The sequence below is a fragment of the Melanotaenia boesemani genome, chromosome 18, assembly GCF_017639745.1.
Source record: "Melanotaenia boesemani isolate fMelBoe1 chromosome 18, fMelBoe1.pri, whole genome shotgun sequence".
Taxonomy (NCBI): domain Eukaryota; kingdom Metazoa; phylum Chordata; class Actinopteri; order Atheriniformes; family Melanotaeniidae; genus Melanotaenia; species Melanotaenia boesemani.
The window spans coordinates 3,730,284-3,745,878 of NC_055699.1; the positions used below are offsets into that span (position 1 = coordinate 3,730,284).

Here is a 15,595-nt window from a genome sequence, read left to right on the forward strand (position 1 = left end):
TCAGATGAATCAGCGTTGCAATTTTTGACTCACAAGCTGACATTGAGCTGAAGTCTAGGGCTCATGGACAGTTCTGGAACTTACTTGCAGAGAAAAAGTACCCCAACATGAGCTACTGTCCGGATTATGCAGCCTTGGCTGATGTCATTCAGTGTCATCAGAGTAAGGTAAGGAAAAATAATGTACAGTACAGAGTTGAATTGTGCAATGTGAGTTAATGCAGTTATTCAAGAAACACCAATATGTGTTTATAGATGAAATTCAAATTCAATTAAAGGATTATTTATCCTAAAAACACAAAAAGAATATGCAATAATAATGAAATTATTAATTAAATAACAATATAGAATAGAATAGAATAGAAGTACTTTATTCATCCCAAGCTGGGAAATTTAGGTGTTGCAGCGGTACAGTCATTTAGCAGTTGTGCTTCTTAAGGTAGCAAAAAAAATGAAAAACAGTATAAAAATTTCAATATTTACAAGACTTATACAAGGAGATATTTAGCTATACACAGTAAGAGTGAGAATAGCCAGCGAATAATATAGTCCAGTGCAATGATTAGTAGTGAAGATGAGGAGTTTAACTGTGCAAGGTTGATCCAGTCAGTGCAAAAATTCACCAGTTACAACAGTCACTCATATTGTTATCTCTGAGACCATGATGATGAGTTAAACAGTCTTATTGCGTGTGGCAGGAAAGATTTCCTGAAGCGGTCCTTGAGACAGCGAAGCTGTCTGAGCCTTTTGGAAAAGGAGCTTCGCTGTCTGTCCAGCACAGGGTGGAGAGGGTGGTCCGGGTTATCCAAGATAGATAACAGTTTGTTCAGTGTCCTCCTCTCCACCACTGCTTCTAAAGTGTCCTGTCTGCAGCCAATGACAGAGCCAGCCTTCCTGATCAGTTTGTTCAGTCTGTTGGTGTCACTGGCTGCAATGCTGCCCCCCCCAGCAGACCACAGATGAAAACAGGGCACCGGCCACCACAGACTGGTAAAAGATTTCCAGCATCTTGCTGCACACGTTGAACGACCGCAGCTTCCTCAGGAAGTAGAGTCTGCTGCAGGCCTTCTTGTACACAGCTGTGCTGTTGGTCTTCCAGCTCAGTCTGTTATCAATTGTCACTCCCAGGTATTTATATTCCTCAACCGTGTCCACATCACTACCCAGGATGCAGAGGGGCTGTGGAGCTGATCCCTTCTTCCTGAAGTCTAACACCATCTCTTTGGTCTTGTCCACATTGAACAGCAGGTGATTCTTACCCGCCCACTCCACAAATCCGTCCACCAGCCCCCTGTACTCCTCCTCCCGTCCACCACTTATACACCCAACAACTGCAGAGTCGTCAGAATATTTCTGGAGGTGACATGACTCTGAGTTGTACTGAAAGTCTGTGGTGTATAAGGTGAACAGGAATGGAGAGAGCACAGTGCCCTGCGGGGCTCCTACATCACTCATCACCACATCAGACAGGACACCGCCCAGCCGGACAAACTGCGGCCTGTCTGTCAGGTAATCAGCGATCCAGGAGACAGAGGACAGAGGATAGAATAGATAAATATGCATTTTTATTGTAGGTAGGTAGATCATTTTGACTTGGTCATCTTATAAGTAGCTCGCAAGCTAAAAAAGTGTGAACACCCCAGATCTAGGCCGTGAGGTCAACCCTGTTATCGTTTCATCTCGCTCCACAGTCTGGGGACCACACAATTCTTCCCCGAAAAAAAGACCGGTTCGCCTTTAGCCTTTAGCTTAACTCCGAATGTTCGGAGCTGGTTATCCCCCACAAATCCTGTGATCACTGCCATAAATCGGCACTAGCTTCTGTTCAGCGTAACAACATTTTCATTCGAAAGTGGTGATACGGCTGTCACGTGATCGCTCTACACCAATCAGAGGCCAGCTTCTGGTAAACAGAAAAGAAAGATGGCTGCCTCCTTGGATTCACTGAGCAGCACCGATAAAGATGTCCCAAAAATCATCGAAATTAGACAGACAGGAGCTGACACCAGATTATATATATATATATATATATATATATAGACATGTTCATGAAGAACGACGAGGCAAATAGATTGGAAAGTGAAAGTCTTAAACTAAATTTGATTACATTCTGTACTTGCTAACTTACCTGTGCTTTTCTTTAGAGAACAGAACCTCTGGTCTGCGTTTGTTAAATGATTAAAATTGATTTCCTTTAGTAGTCTGGAAAAGGATTATAATGAATATGTAAATAATAAAAAACTGCATGCTGATGTAATTGTTTAAGTTTATTAACGCTTACGTAATTCAAGTCAATTGAACAATTTGCCATGCCAACTTTGTTTATAAAGCAACTTATTGAACAAAAGTGCTCAACAGAAAACAGCTAAGAAGCTTTTAAAAATAAATAAACAAATAAAATAATAATAATAATCACCAATTAAAGCTAAACAATACAAAAAAAAATTAATAATGACAGTTAAAAAAAAACAACTCATACTGGTTGAAACACCAGTGCAAATAAAAACACCGTCACGGGACACAGTCGTGGAAGCCGGAGGCGACGCTGAGGACACAGGCGTGGAAGCCAGATGACAGAGTTCAGCCCTCGCCTTCCGGACAACAGCCTCTATTCATCAATCGGCAGCTCCAGGTAAGGTGAGGTACTCTGCCCATAGAGATACCAACCTGGTAGTGGTTGTTACCCGAACAAATGTGCATATGACCCTGCCACACTGGTCAGATAGGCATCCTTGGCCAGGTATAAACAGTCCTCCAAATGTGATATCCGTATATGGCCAGCTTATTCTGTTAGTTGGTCGGACCTTCTGTTACGCATGGACCTCAAGGAGACAGGATAAGGGTTAACACAACTCGTTTATTATAATCGACACAAAGGGATGATCTTACTCAGGCAGGTAGCTGGAGATACAGGAAAACAGGGAGCCAGGCTGGGAAAGAGGCTTAGTCCATGTAGGTACGTAGGTTAAGGTCCGACAGGGAATGGACGTGGAACTGGGGAATATAAGGACCACACACACACACACACCTGTCAGTCTAACAAAATGATGAGCATGATATCACAAAAATTAGCTAGCCACAGATTCTTGTTCAAACTGTTTGCTAGCAGACGCCACAGAAATGGAGCGCTGTATGCACGTTTTTGAAAAAAGATAGTCCTGTGATCCCCTTTACAGACACAGGATGAAAGAAATGTATTGATTCTGTGTTTATGTGGAAAGAGCTCAGTACCAGAGAGTACTGTGGCAGAAGAGGCAGTTTAGAAATTTAATCTAAAAACTGAGGTTTGTCATTGTCATGCTACATTGTATAATTGTTTTGTGGATGGCTTTGACTTGCTAAAAGACTGAAAATGGAAATTACTTTTGCCAACTGTCTCTTTATAAATAAGTTAACTTTAAACTTCAGGAACCTGCTAAACTTCCAGCCAACAGCGACCATCACAGAGACTGCTACAGCCACTTCACTAACATCACAAAGATAAAACGAGCCCAGAGAAGAAGTGAAAAGACATCGTTATTTCAGAAAGAGGCTGAAAGAGAGGGTAGGTGTCAAATGAGGAAAGAATATTGAAGTCTGTGTAAACCTTGAACTTCAGCTGTGAATCTGTGGAGGAAAAAAAAAGGAAACTGGCATCAAGGCACAATGATATTAAGTACATTAACGAAACTTTGTCTTTAACTTGTAACATAACCTTATTGCATTCTTAGAATTATCTAAAAAGACTCTATAATAACTATCACTCGATGCTTCTGGATTTTGCCCCCCGAGCCCCATGCAGCATATAAATGCAGCAGCCCCATGCAGCATGAATGAGATTCCTTGAGTTTTAGTTAGATGTCTGATCCTGTGTGAGTAAGCCATAAGGGTATTATGCTTTTATCCAGAGGATGAACTTTTGACCCATTATTTGGACACACACAGGAAATCAATAATAAATGAATAAATGTGTTGCCACTAGCCTGACATCTTCAGTCCACTATGATGCAATGGAAGAGACGCCTAAACATGTTTTTGTCTGATTCTTCTTCTTTTGTTGCTAGGGCTAGAAAGAGAAACAGAAGATGGTGAGGGAACTGCAGCAAAAACAAGGGCTTTGAGATCACACATCGGTGAACTCTGCACATCCAAGCGGGCACCACACCTGCTACCAATACATTGCATAATTTGCAAACATGAAAAATATAAACATCAGCCATACACTCGGAAAAAAATCAAAGAAAAAAATGATTCAGTGTGAAACACTCACAGCTGGGAAATTGCTCCTTGCAGCTGAAGAAAGAAAAGATGAGAGTCTGCTTCTGCACAAGATACCACTTCATCTGTTTCAGAGACTATACTCAATAACTTTTTAAAAAGAAAAATGACACAAAAGAGAGCAACTTGTATGAAAATGGCTACACGCATTTCTGCAAGACTGTAATTGAGGAGAGGCTTTTAACGAGAAGTCCTGTGACTTTGTAGACTGAATATTCTTTTTAAAAACATTGTAAGAGAAAGGGAGGAACTTAATATAACATTTTACAAACCATATTCACTGAAGGCCAGACTTCAGAAGACATAGCCTTTCTTAAGATTTCAGAAAGCATCAACAACATACTTTGTATACGTTGATGATCTGACAGCTGAAGAGATTCTTCGTGAAGTTGCCGTCTAAGTCTCCTCCTCTTCCACCTCATCTGACAGTGAAGTTGAGAGCAACAAAGCAGACACACCAGGGTCCAGTCACACACAACACAACATCACAAAAGATAGTTCTCATCTGTTATATCATGCAGCTCTCACACTCAAAGACATCATTCACAGCAACAACTTCTCCAAAGCTCCATTGGCCTCCAACAGCAAAAGACCTAACACCTAAATATGGTACCAGACAAACTTTTCAACTTTGTTGCATTGACATGTAGAATTTCACTAGAACCGTCAGACAATGAGCGTGTTGAGGTCACATTAGAAGACCGCCGGGTGGCAGGTAAGTGGCAGGTAAGTGAGCGCTGGTGGCAGGTAAGTGACGCTAATGCTGTAGGTGACGTAGTTCCGGGGGAGACGGCAGATTCAAACTAGGCGCCCAAACATTTATACTTTCAATCGATTGTATTTTGTGCCAACTTAATCAAAATATTCTTTAAAGTAGGACTATAGTGTCTTTAAAAGGTACACTCTGGAGCACAGCGGGGAGGATTTGGCCAGCCTGACAGATTTTATAGATCGTTGTTACGACAGAATCGTCATGGGGAAACCAAACAACACCTCCACCCCCTCCACCTCATCTAAATCCAAGAGACAGCGAAATGAGGATTCACCTGGAGCTATTTCACCACCGGGGAACGACTCAACAGATGTTCTGATCTCCATAGATAAGAAACTCAGTAGTTTTGATGCGCGTTTGAGTCTGGTAGAAATCCTCCACAAAGAGTTCCAGGCGCTACGTGAATCATTAGAATTCAGCCAGAAGCAGGTGGAAAGTCTGGCTGCAGAAAATGCCGGTCTCAGAGAGACGGTAAAATCCCTCACCGAGGGCTTGACCCGTCTCTCAGATGAAAATAAGAAGATCAAGGAAACGGTGATCGATCTGCAGGCGCGGAGCATGAGAGAGAACCTGGTATTTGCAGGGATTCCAGAGCAGACGGAGGAGGACCCCGAGACCACAGTGAAAAACTTCATCAAAACCCACCTGAAGCTCCCAGAGGAAACGGTGAAAAACATCTCCTTTCACAGAGTCCATCGGCTCGGCGGGAGGAAACCCGGGTCCAGCAGACCAAGACCCATCGTAGCGAAGTTCGTCAGCTTCAAACAGAAGGAGCAGGTGAAGAACCAGGGCCGCGAACTGAAGGGGACCAACTTCGGAGTAAACGACCAATATCCGAGAGAGATTCTGGACCGACGGAGAATCCTGTTTCCCATCAGGAGAAAATCTATGGCTAATGGCGCTCGCGCTGTCATCGCGGTGGATAAACTGTTTATTAATGGACAACTGTACCGCGACCCGGACATCACTCCGTGGCTCTTCTGATCCCAGGTGCTGTATGTCAATCTCTCCAAATGATCACTCTTAACTCGCCATTATAGATCACTGACAGTAGAACACACTGCTCGTCTCACCACAGCCTCTACACCTAGATCGATGTATTTTTTTCTGTTTTGTTTTTATATTTCACACAAATACTTTTCTCACTTTTCACTATCTTTCACGCTTTCACTGTTAATTGTAATCCAGCTCGTAATATCAGCAGCGCACGCGGCCGGTCAAAAACCGTCAGGACGCACAGCCGCACCATACATGATAAATATAAACACTCGCGTTTTATGTATGAGAGAACACGCATTAAGGTACATATACGGACATTTAACATACGGACAAACGCGCGCAATCAGGCTGCATGCAAACACGCGCGAACACGCAAGAGGGGCGCACAAAGACACACGCGTCAGTAACACGCATGAAGCATTAAACCGTTCACAATAACCATGTTAAAAATCGTCTGTTGGAATGTACATGGAGCCGGTTCCAGGGAGAAGAGGTTGAAGATCTTTAATAAATTACAGGAGCTGCAGGCTGACATTGTCTTACTACAAGAGACTCATTTAACAAACTTAACCATAGATCTTCTTCAAACAGCTCAGTTTCCTCATGTTTACTCAGCTTGTTACAATTCTAGGCAAAGAGGAGTAGCTACTCTTATTAATAAGAGACTAAATTTTGACATAGATAGCACAGTAGTGGATCTGGAAGGCAGATTTCTGATAACTTTATTATCTATTTGTAATATCAAATTATGTATTACCAATGTATATGGCCCCAATGCAGATGATCCCTCCTTTTTCCACTCCCTGTTTGCTACACTCCAGAATTATTCAGATAACAGAATAGTGCTAGCTGGTGATTTTAATGTAGTCTTGACTGAACAAGATCGCTGCAGCACATCAGCCAGTCATCGAGTCTGGCAGTCGTCAGAAACTATCAAACAGTACATGAAGGATTTTGGTCTTTGCGATGCTTGGCGCTCTCACCATCCTAAACTAAGAGAATACACCTTCTTCTCTTCAGTTCACCACTCCTTCTCTAGAATAGATTATATATTAAATAGTAACTCACTAATGGGCGACATTTCAGAGACTCAGATACATCCAATCAGCATTAGCGATCACGCACCAGTTTCATTCACTCTGAGAAACAAAAATAATAAACCGATTGGTAAAAGCTGGAGATTTAACACCTCTTTATTGAAAGATCCTGAGTTTATTGATTATTTTAAAAAAGAATGGTCAATTTATATAGAAAAAAATGACATGCCTGAAACTTCAGCGTGTCTCCTTTGGGAAGCAGGAAAAGCAGTAATGCGAGGGAAAATAATTTCCTTCTCCTCACATAAGAAGAAGAAGGAAACAGCAAGAGTTTTAGAATTAGAACTCAGGATTAAATCATTGGAGGAGGCTTACCGCATTTCCCCCGAAGAGCACACAATGAATAATATAAGGAAAACTAAATTGCAGCTTAAAGAAATTATAGATAAAAAAACACAGTTTTTAGTGCAAAGACTTCGCTTGGAGAACTTTGAACACAGTAACAAATCTGGAAAGTTTTTAGCAAATCAACTAAAAAACAAACAAGGAGAAAACAACAATCTCATCTGTTAAAGATCAAGACGGAAACATCAGCCATGACTCAGACAAGATAAATGACACGTTTAGAAGCTTCTATAAAACATTATATGAATCACAGATTAATCCAACAGATGAACATATTGAACAATTTTTAAACAACAATAATCTACCAAAACTAAAAAATGAAAATAAAATAAATTTAGATGCACCTATTACTGTAGATGAACTCCACGAAGCTCTCCAACATATGCCCAACAATAAAGCCCCGGGTCCAGATGGTTACTCAGCAGAATTTTACAAGGAATTCTGGACAACGCTAGCTCCTACATTTTATAATATGTTGTATAATACAGGAAAAACAAAAAATACCGCAAAATATGAACTTAGCTAATATAACACTATTGCTAAAACCAGGCAAAGACCCCACACTTCCATCCAGTTACCGTCCCATATCTTTAATAAATGTAGACCTGAAAATAATTAGTAAAGCTCTTGCCAGAAGGATAGAAAAAATAACCCCTCTTATAATACATCCGGACCAGACAGGTTTTATAAAAGGTCGACATTCATCTACTAACACACGTAGACTAATTAACCTCATTGATTACTCTACTTTACATAATCTAGAATCCACAATCATTTCTCTAGATGCAGAAAAAGCCTTCGACAGGGTAAACTGGAAGTTTCTATTTGCAACACTAGACAAATTTGGGTTTGGACCTTCTTTCATAGAGTGGATTAAAATATTATATAATAACCCAAATGCATGTGTGAAAACCAACGATCAAACTTCTCCAAGCTTCCGCTTACAGAGAGGCACCAGACAGGGCTGCCCACTCTCCCCCTCACTTTTTGCCATTTTCATAGAGCCGTTAGCAGCTGCTATTAGACAAAATACAGAAATTAAAGGAATCCAGGGCAAAAATATAGAACATAAAATAAGTCTTTATGCAGATGATGTATTACTCTTCCTTCAGAACTCACAAACATCACTCTCTGAGACAATCACAGTTATTAATAAGTTCTCATCAATATCTGATTATTCTATTAACTGGTCTAAGACTACAGCCATGTCCATCAACTGTGACCTACAAAACATCCCTAATATCAAAATACAGACAGGAAACATTAGATATTTAGGTATAAATATTTCCCCCAGATTATCAGATTTAACAAAATTAAACTATGTTCAGCTACTAAAAACAATAGAAGATGATCTCTTACGGTGGAGGCGCTTACCCATCTCACTAATGGGGAGAGTTGCCACCCTTAAGATGATGATTCTACCTAAAGTTAATTATTTATTTTCAATGATACCCACTAAACCCTCCACCAGTTGGTTTAAATCTCTGGACTCTTTCATATCCAAGTTTCTTTGGAAAAACAAGCCGTCACGTATCAGTCTTAAAACCTTACAGCAGACTAAAGATAGAGGAGGACTGGACCTACCAAACTTTAATAACTACTTTATAGCTAACAGGCTGCAGTACATCTCCAAGTGGCTCAAACCCAGTTATCTGGATGAGCCGTGGCTAGATGTGGAGCAGGCTTTGTGTGAGGACTTAGTCATCTCTGACCTGCCGTTCATCAGCTCAACCATTAAACCATATAAGTGCTTTAAAAGCCTTAACATCCGTTTTTCCTTAATGGCTTGGTGGGAATTCTGTAAGATAACCAGATCTTCCCTCTTTCCATGTAGACTTACACCCATCTGGAACAACCCTGACATCCTGCAGAACAAAAAGATGATAAACTTCACTCAATGGAAGACTAAAGGAATACAACAGTTAGGACAGATAATAGAAAATGGAAACTTTGTATCTTTCAACACAATTGTCTCACAGTATGGAATCAACAGCAATAAATTCTTAGAGTACCACCAACTAAAATCAATTATATGTAAGAAGTATACCCCTGTACAGTTAGACTTGCAGCTTCCTATCAGAATAGCAGAATTCCTGAATCATAATACTCCAAAATTATTATCAAAAATATATAGATTACTTGCAAAGCTAGAAGACAGGATATCTCTCCCAACTTCAAAATGGGAAGATGATTTATCTAATAACTTTGATCAGAAAAGATGGTCACAAATATGTTTAAACACGTTTAAAATGACTCAGAATTCAAATATACAACTAATACAATTCAAAATTCTCCATAGAACTCATTATACAGGACACAGGATGTTCAGGATGGGCCTTTCACCATCAGATATCTGCCCACACTGTTCTGAGAACACCTCTGAAAGCTACATCCATGCGCTGTGGTCCTGCACACCTGTCCAAAGGTTCTGGATTAAGGTGTGTGAAGATCTCTCAAAATGGTTTAAAACTAGTTTTCCTACAAACCCCACACTTTGCCTACTGGGCGACCTGGGTGACACTAACATAGGAATACACTCCATAAACTTGGTCCTCGCAGTCTTATGCATCGCAAAGAAAACTATTCTTGTGAACTGGAAAGATAAGAATAATTTGTCTATCCAGCAGTTTAGAAATCTCCTGTTAGATCACATCAGCATTGAGACAATGTCTGTCTCCTCCAGGAACCAGTCAGATGACTTTCATTCCCTCTGGTCCCCTGTGACTGGCTACATCACTTAATGTAGGTGGAGGATTGCGGCTTCGCTGGGATGGGGGCGGATGTGGGTGGGGGGTCCCTGGTGGCTTCAGGTCTCCGGTTGTCTCCTGGGTGGGGATCTAGGCTGCTCCGCTGCTGGGTCGGCTGGGGGTTCCGGTCTGGGCGGGCGGCATTGGGTGGGCCCCGGGGTGGGGCTGCCTCGTGGCGGTGGGGGGTGGCTGCCGGGGTGCCTGGGCCGGTGTCCGTCGGCCCCTGGCCGGGTGGCCGGTCAGGCCCGGGGTGGGCCGGGTGGGGGCCCCGGGCTCTGGGGCGTCGGGTCTCCCCCCGCTCCTGGGGGTGGGGGGTCTGCCGCTGCTGGGGGGGGCTGGGCCCGTCCTGATGTGCCATGCCGGGGGTTGGTCCGTGCCCTGGTGCTTGGTCGCAGCCCCGGAACCTGGGTGGGGGTGTGTTTGTGTGTGGGTGTGTGTGTGTGTGTGTCTGTGGGTATGCTGGTGTGTGGGTGGGTGTAGAGGGACGTGTGTGCTGTATGTGTGTGTGGGTGTGTATGAAGGTCTGGGTGTGTGCGTGTATGTGTGTGTGTGAGTAGTGTGCGGGTGTGTGTGTGGAGGTCTATGTGGGATGTGGGTGTGTGTGAAGGTATGTAAATATGAGTGTGTGCACGTGGAGGTCGAGGTGTGTGTGGAGGAGTGAAGGAGTGGGTGGAGGCGTGAGTATGTATGGAGGTGCTTGTGTGTATATGCAGGTATGTATGTGAGTGTGTGTGTAGTGGTGTATGTGTATGGAGGGGTATGAGAGTGTGTGTGTATGTGGGCACCGGTGTGTGTGTTTATAGGTATGTGCGTGACGTGTGTGTGTGGAGGTATGTGCACGTATTGAGGTGTTGGTGTATAGAGGTGTGTGAGAGTGTGTGTGCGTTTGCAGGGGGTTAGGACGTGTCCTCTGGGGGGCGCCCTGGCTGGGTGTTGGGGGCGGGGGCCTGGGGTTCCCTTCCTTCGCCTCGCCCCCCTCCCACTCAGAAAGAGGAAAGTGGCCCCTTGGGCTGGGGGCTGGCCCCTGGGGGGGTTCGTGGCGTGCCTGGGTTGGGGTGCCTGCTCTGGGCCTGTGACTCCCCTCGGGGCCGGCGGGGGACGGGGGCGCCCTAAGCCACTGGCGGGTCGTCTTCCAGGGGGGAGGCTTACCCCCCTCTGGACCTACATCTCCTGACCCCTCCCCTCCCCACTCTTCACTACATACACAGGTAGGGCCGTGGGGGGTGTGCTTGTTGCGCTGGGCGGGGCAGGGGGGTCATCATAGTGGCCCCGTTGCTTCGCCGAGCGGCAGCATGCCTCCCAGCTTTTAATTCCACTTAGTCACTGAGCACAAATAACATTTGCAACATACAAACACGTTTTGGGGGGTGGAACATGCAAGGTCAGGTGGGTGGGACTGCTCAGGTGGCCCCACCCCCTCCTCAATGCAGTTACTGCCCCCCAATTTTAACCCTCTTTTTTTTAATTGCAAACAGCACATAATATATTCCCTCACTAGTGGGGGAGGGAGGGGGGATGGGGTCTTCAAGCGCCCCTGTCTCCATGGATGGCCCGGGGGCGGGGCGGGCCGGGTGGCCTGTCGCGTTGGCCCGGGGCGTGGGCGGGCTGCCCCGGGGGGTTTGGCTGCTGGCCCTGGGGGGAAGGTGCTGTTTTGGGGGTGGGGAGTGGGGGACTGGGGCGGGGTGGGGGGGGGTGGGGGCCTGGTTCGTGTCTCCTCGCCTCCTGGCTGGGGCTGTCCCCCCGCGGCGTGGGGTGGCGGGAGGATGGTGGTGGGGGGATGGTGTTTGTGTGTGTGTGTGTGGGGGGGGGGGAGAGTGGTGTGTGTGTGGGGGGATGGGTGGTGGAGGGATGGTGTGTGTGTGTGGGAGGGTGGGGTGTGTGGAGGTGGATGTGTGGTGTGTGGGAGGGGGGGTGGTGTGGGTGTGGGAGGATGAATGGTGGAGGGATGATGTATGTGGGGGAGGATGGGGTATGTGTGGGAGAATGTATGGTGCAGGGATGGGGAGTGTGTGGGAGGATGGATGGTGGAAGAATGGTGTGTGTGCAGGAGGATGGATGGTGTATGGGAGGGAGGATGGTGTGTGTTTGGGGGAGTGGTGTATGTTTGGGAGAGTGGGTGATGGAGGGGTGGTGTGTTTGTGTGTGGGAGGATGGGGTACGTGAAGGTGGATGTTTGGTGTAGGAGAGGGAGGACGGTGTATGTGTAGGAGAATGATGTATGTGTGGGAGGATGGGTAGTGGAAGGATGGTGTGTGTGTGTGTGTGTGGGAGGTGTGAAGGTGGAGGATGGTGTATGTGTGGGAGGATGAGTGGTGGAGGGATGATGTGTGTGTGGGAGGATGGGGTAGGTGTGGGAGAGTGTATGGTGGAAGGATGGTGAGTGTGTGGGAGGATGGATGGTGGAAGGATGGTGTGTGTGTGGAAGGATGGATGGTGGAAGGATGGTGTGTGTGTGTGGGAGGACAGAGTATGTGAGGGTTGGATGGTGTATGTGTGGGAGGATGAATGGAGGAGTGGAAGGAGAGTGTGTGTGTTGGTCTGGGGGGGGGGGGGCAGGACTGGTTCTCGGGGTGTGCGGCTGGGCGCTGGGGTGTGGGGCTGGCCTCTGGCGGTGGCCGTCTGGGCGGGCCGGGTCCCCCCGGGTGGCGTGCTGGCCCTTGGCCTGTGGGGATGGGGGGTGTCCCTGCGCTCCTGGGCCCGGGCCCTCTGCCCCGTCTGTCCCGGGCGGCCGGTGCCCGGGGGGGTCGGGGACTGCTGGCCTCGGCCTGCCGGGGCCGGTGCCCTGTGTCCGCGGGGCGGCTCCTGCTGGGGTCTCCTGCTGCTGCCTTCCTGGGCGGGCGAGTGGTCGTCTCTGTGGACCGGTCGGGATCTGTAGCCTACGGGGGGGCTGGTGGCCTGGGTCTCGGGACCGCTGGCCTGACTCTGACCTCTGTTCAAGTGAGGTGGCATCTGCATGATCACTCTGCATGGTCACTCCTTCCTGAACGTCTCCACACAGTCTTGCGTCGCCGTGTGGCCGAGTTCTCCAGCATATCCACACAGGTTTCTCTGCGCGTGTTCTTGAATACAGCAGTTTCACTTATATCTATTATCATATTTTTTTTCTTTTTTTTTATTATTTCTGTTCTTATTATTATTATTATTACTCTTACTCTTATTATTATTACTACTACTATTATTATTATTACTATTATTGTGATTATTATTATTGTTACTATTATCAACTAGTTGTGTAATGACCTACTGACCAGGATGATCTTAGCTCTATATGTTGCAAGTAGTATGGATTACATGGTTTTCTGTATAATGTTTTAAGTCCCCACCCGCACTCCCCACACCCTTTCTGTCCCTCTCTCTCCCCTCCCTCTTCTCTCTACTTTCTTTTCTATCTCTCTCTCTCTCTGTCCCCTCCGGTCGAGTCCAGCATTAAGAGTCTGATTTAATAAAGTTTTTCATGTCATCAAGAGGGACTTTATACATGTAGTATAAATCCCTGCTTGATAGAGTAAAATTGCCCAGCACCAGACAGCAGCCAGACAATCATTCTGTTTGCAACGATGCTGGACAAGACAGGTTAAAAAAAAAAAAAAAAAAAAAAGAAGACCGCCGGAGGATAGTTTGTACCTGTCAAGACATTATTACCTTGAGCACCAAAAGACGGTGGCTCATGCCAAAACAATGCTCTCTAGCAATGACAGTTCAGCATATGACTGGCTCAGCACAACTCATAGGCCTGCTAAATGATCTTGGCCACTGCTCATCCAGTTCCCATGTCCTTGAGCATAACACAGCTCTTGCTCACTTACAAATTGAAAGAGGAGAAACATACATCCCAGAAAACATAAGTGCTGAAGTATCTGCCACATCTGTCTGGGACAATAATGACTTTGAAAAGGAGACGCTCTCAGGTAAAGGGACAACACACAACACCAATGGTATAATTATTCAGCAGGCCATTACTAGTGATTCAGCGTCTTTACCTGGGACATCAAGACAGAGAACGAGAGCGTGATCCATTAATCCTCCTCCCTTTACTCTGGAGACATACACACGAGAAACGAGGTATGGTCCAGAGAATTCTGCATTTAAGGCAGATCTGCAGCAGAACAAATACGGACATGCTCAAACAACTGCAAGAAAAGTTGATGCTGCATTCTTCCTCATGAAAATGCCAGAGCCTCTGGGGAAAATCCCTCCTGGGTGGACAAGTTTTAACATTATGTTAAAGCAGGACACAATCCTACCCTCTACAAATGTAGGCTACTTACCAGTCACTGATGCCAGCCCAACAGATTTCAACACTGCCCATACCATCCTGAGTCACTCCATTGCTGTTGCTGACAGCCTGAAACAAAAAGAAATGGTGATAGTCATGGATCAAGCCATTAATGCCAAAGCCCAAGAGATCCGCTGGCAGACCAGTTCTTACATGGAGAGATTTGTCCTACGGATGGGAGAGTTTTACACAACCATGGCATACCTTTCCTGCATTTGGAAGATTTTTGCTGATGCTGGCTTTCAGGATATCATGATTGAATCTGAAATTGTAGCTGCTCGGTCTATTGATGGAATCATCAAAGGCCATCATTACAACAGGAGCATACGAGCACACAAGCTGCGCTGGCAGGCGTACCTGGAAACCCTGACACAAGAGGACCAAGCCACAGTAATGCAAATTCCAAGAGATTCACAACAGAAGTTTCCTAGTGAGGATTTCAATGCCATGCTTACATCTGGTGCATTTCTGCAGTTGCTGAAAGCATATGAAGAATTTGTAAAAAAAAAAAAAAAAAAAAAAAAAACTATTCACATTTTGGAGCACTTACATTGAAATGGTGGAAAATCTGCTCCTATTCATCAGGGCAACCAGAGAGGGGAACTGGGCTCGTCATTTGTCAGCAGTGCAATGTATGCTGCCCTGGTTTTTTGCATGTGACAAGGTGAATTACGCCAGGTATCTGACAGCATACTGGGTTTAGATGACCAATCTGGAAGACATACATCTCAAAGCACATCAGCAGCTACTTTCAGGTGACTTTGTGGCACAAAGACATCAGCAGCATGGTTTTGCCTGCACTACATGTGACCAAGTGAACAAACAGCTAATCGAAACATGATGGGTGTTGTGCTTTGAAACATCGTTTGTGGTATATACTGTTAACCTTGTTATGTCTAAAACAAATTATTCTATAGAAAGCTTTATTAAGTTTAGTTTGTCACCCGCTTTCATTTGATGCCTGATTCATCACAGCAATTAAAATGTAAACTTTAGATGTTTACCTTCTGCTACAAATATACCGTTCCAGTTTTAAAACTAATTCTATCACAGCACCACCTGTAAAAGCTGCAGTTCACCACTTCCGTAGCATCGTTTCTGCA

At 45.2% G+C, this 15,595-nt stretch overlaps 2 long non-coding RNA genes across 2 annotated transcripts; one reads left to right on the forward strand and one right to left on the reverse strand.

Annotated features, from left to right (window-relative positions):
* Positions 1–4,452: 4,452 nt before the first annotated feature.
* On the reverse strand, positions 4,453–14,563 carry LOC121629334. The gene is made up of 3 exons (XR_006008358.1): positions 14,485–14,563; positions 14,197–14,252; positions 4,453–4,678 (listed from the first exon to the last, which is right to left on the reverse strand). It is a non-coding gene; the product is annotated as an uncharacterized LOC121629334 (long non-coding RNA).
* Positions 4,675–14,179, forward strand: LOC121629335. The gene is made up of 3 exons (XR_006008359.1): positions 4,675–4,964; positions 9,509–9,510; positions 13,829–14,179. It is a non-coding gene; the product is annotated as an uncharacterized LOC121629335 (long non-coding RNA).
* Positions 14,564–15,595: the final 1,032 nt, after the last annotated feature.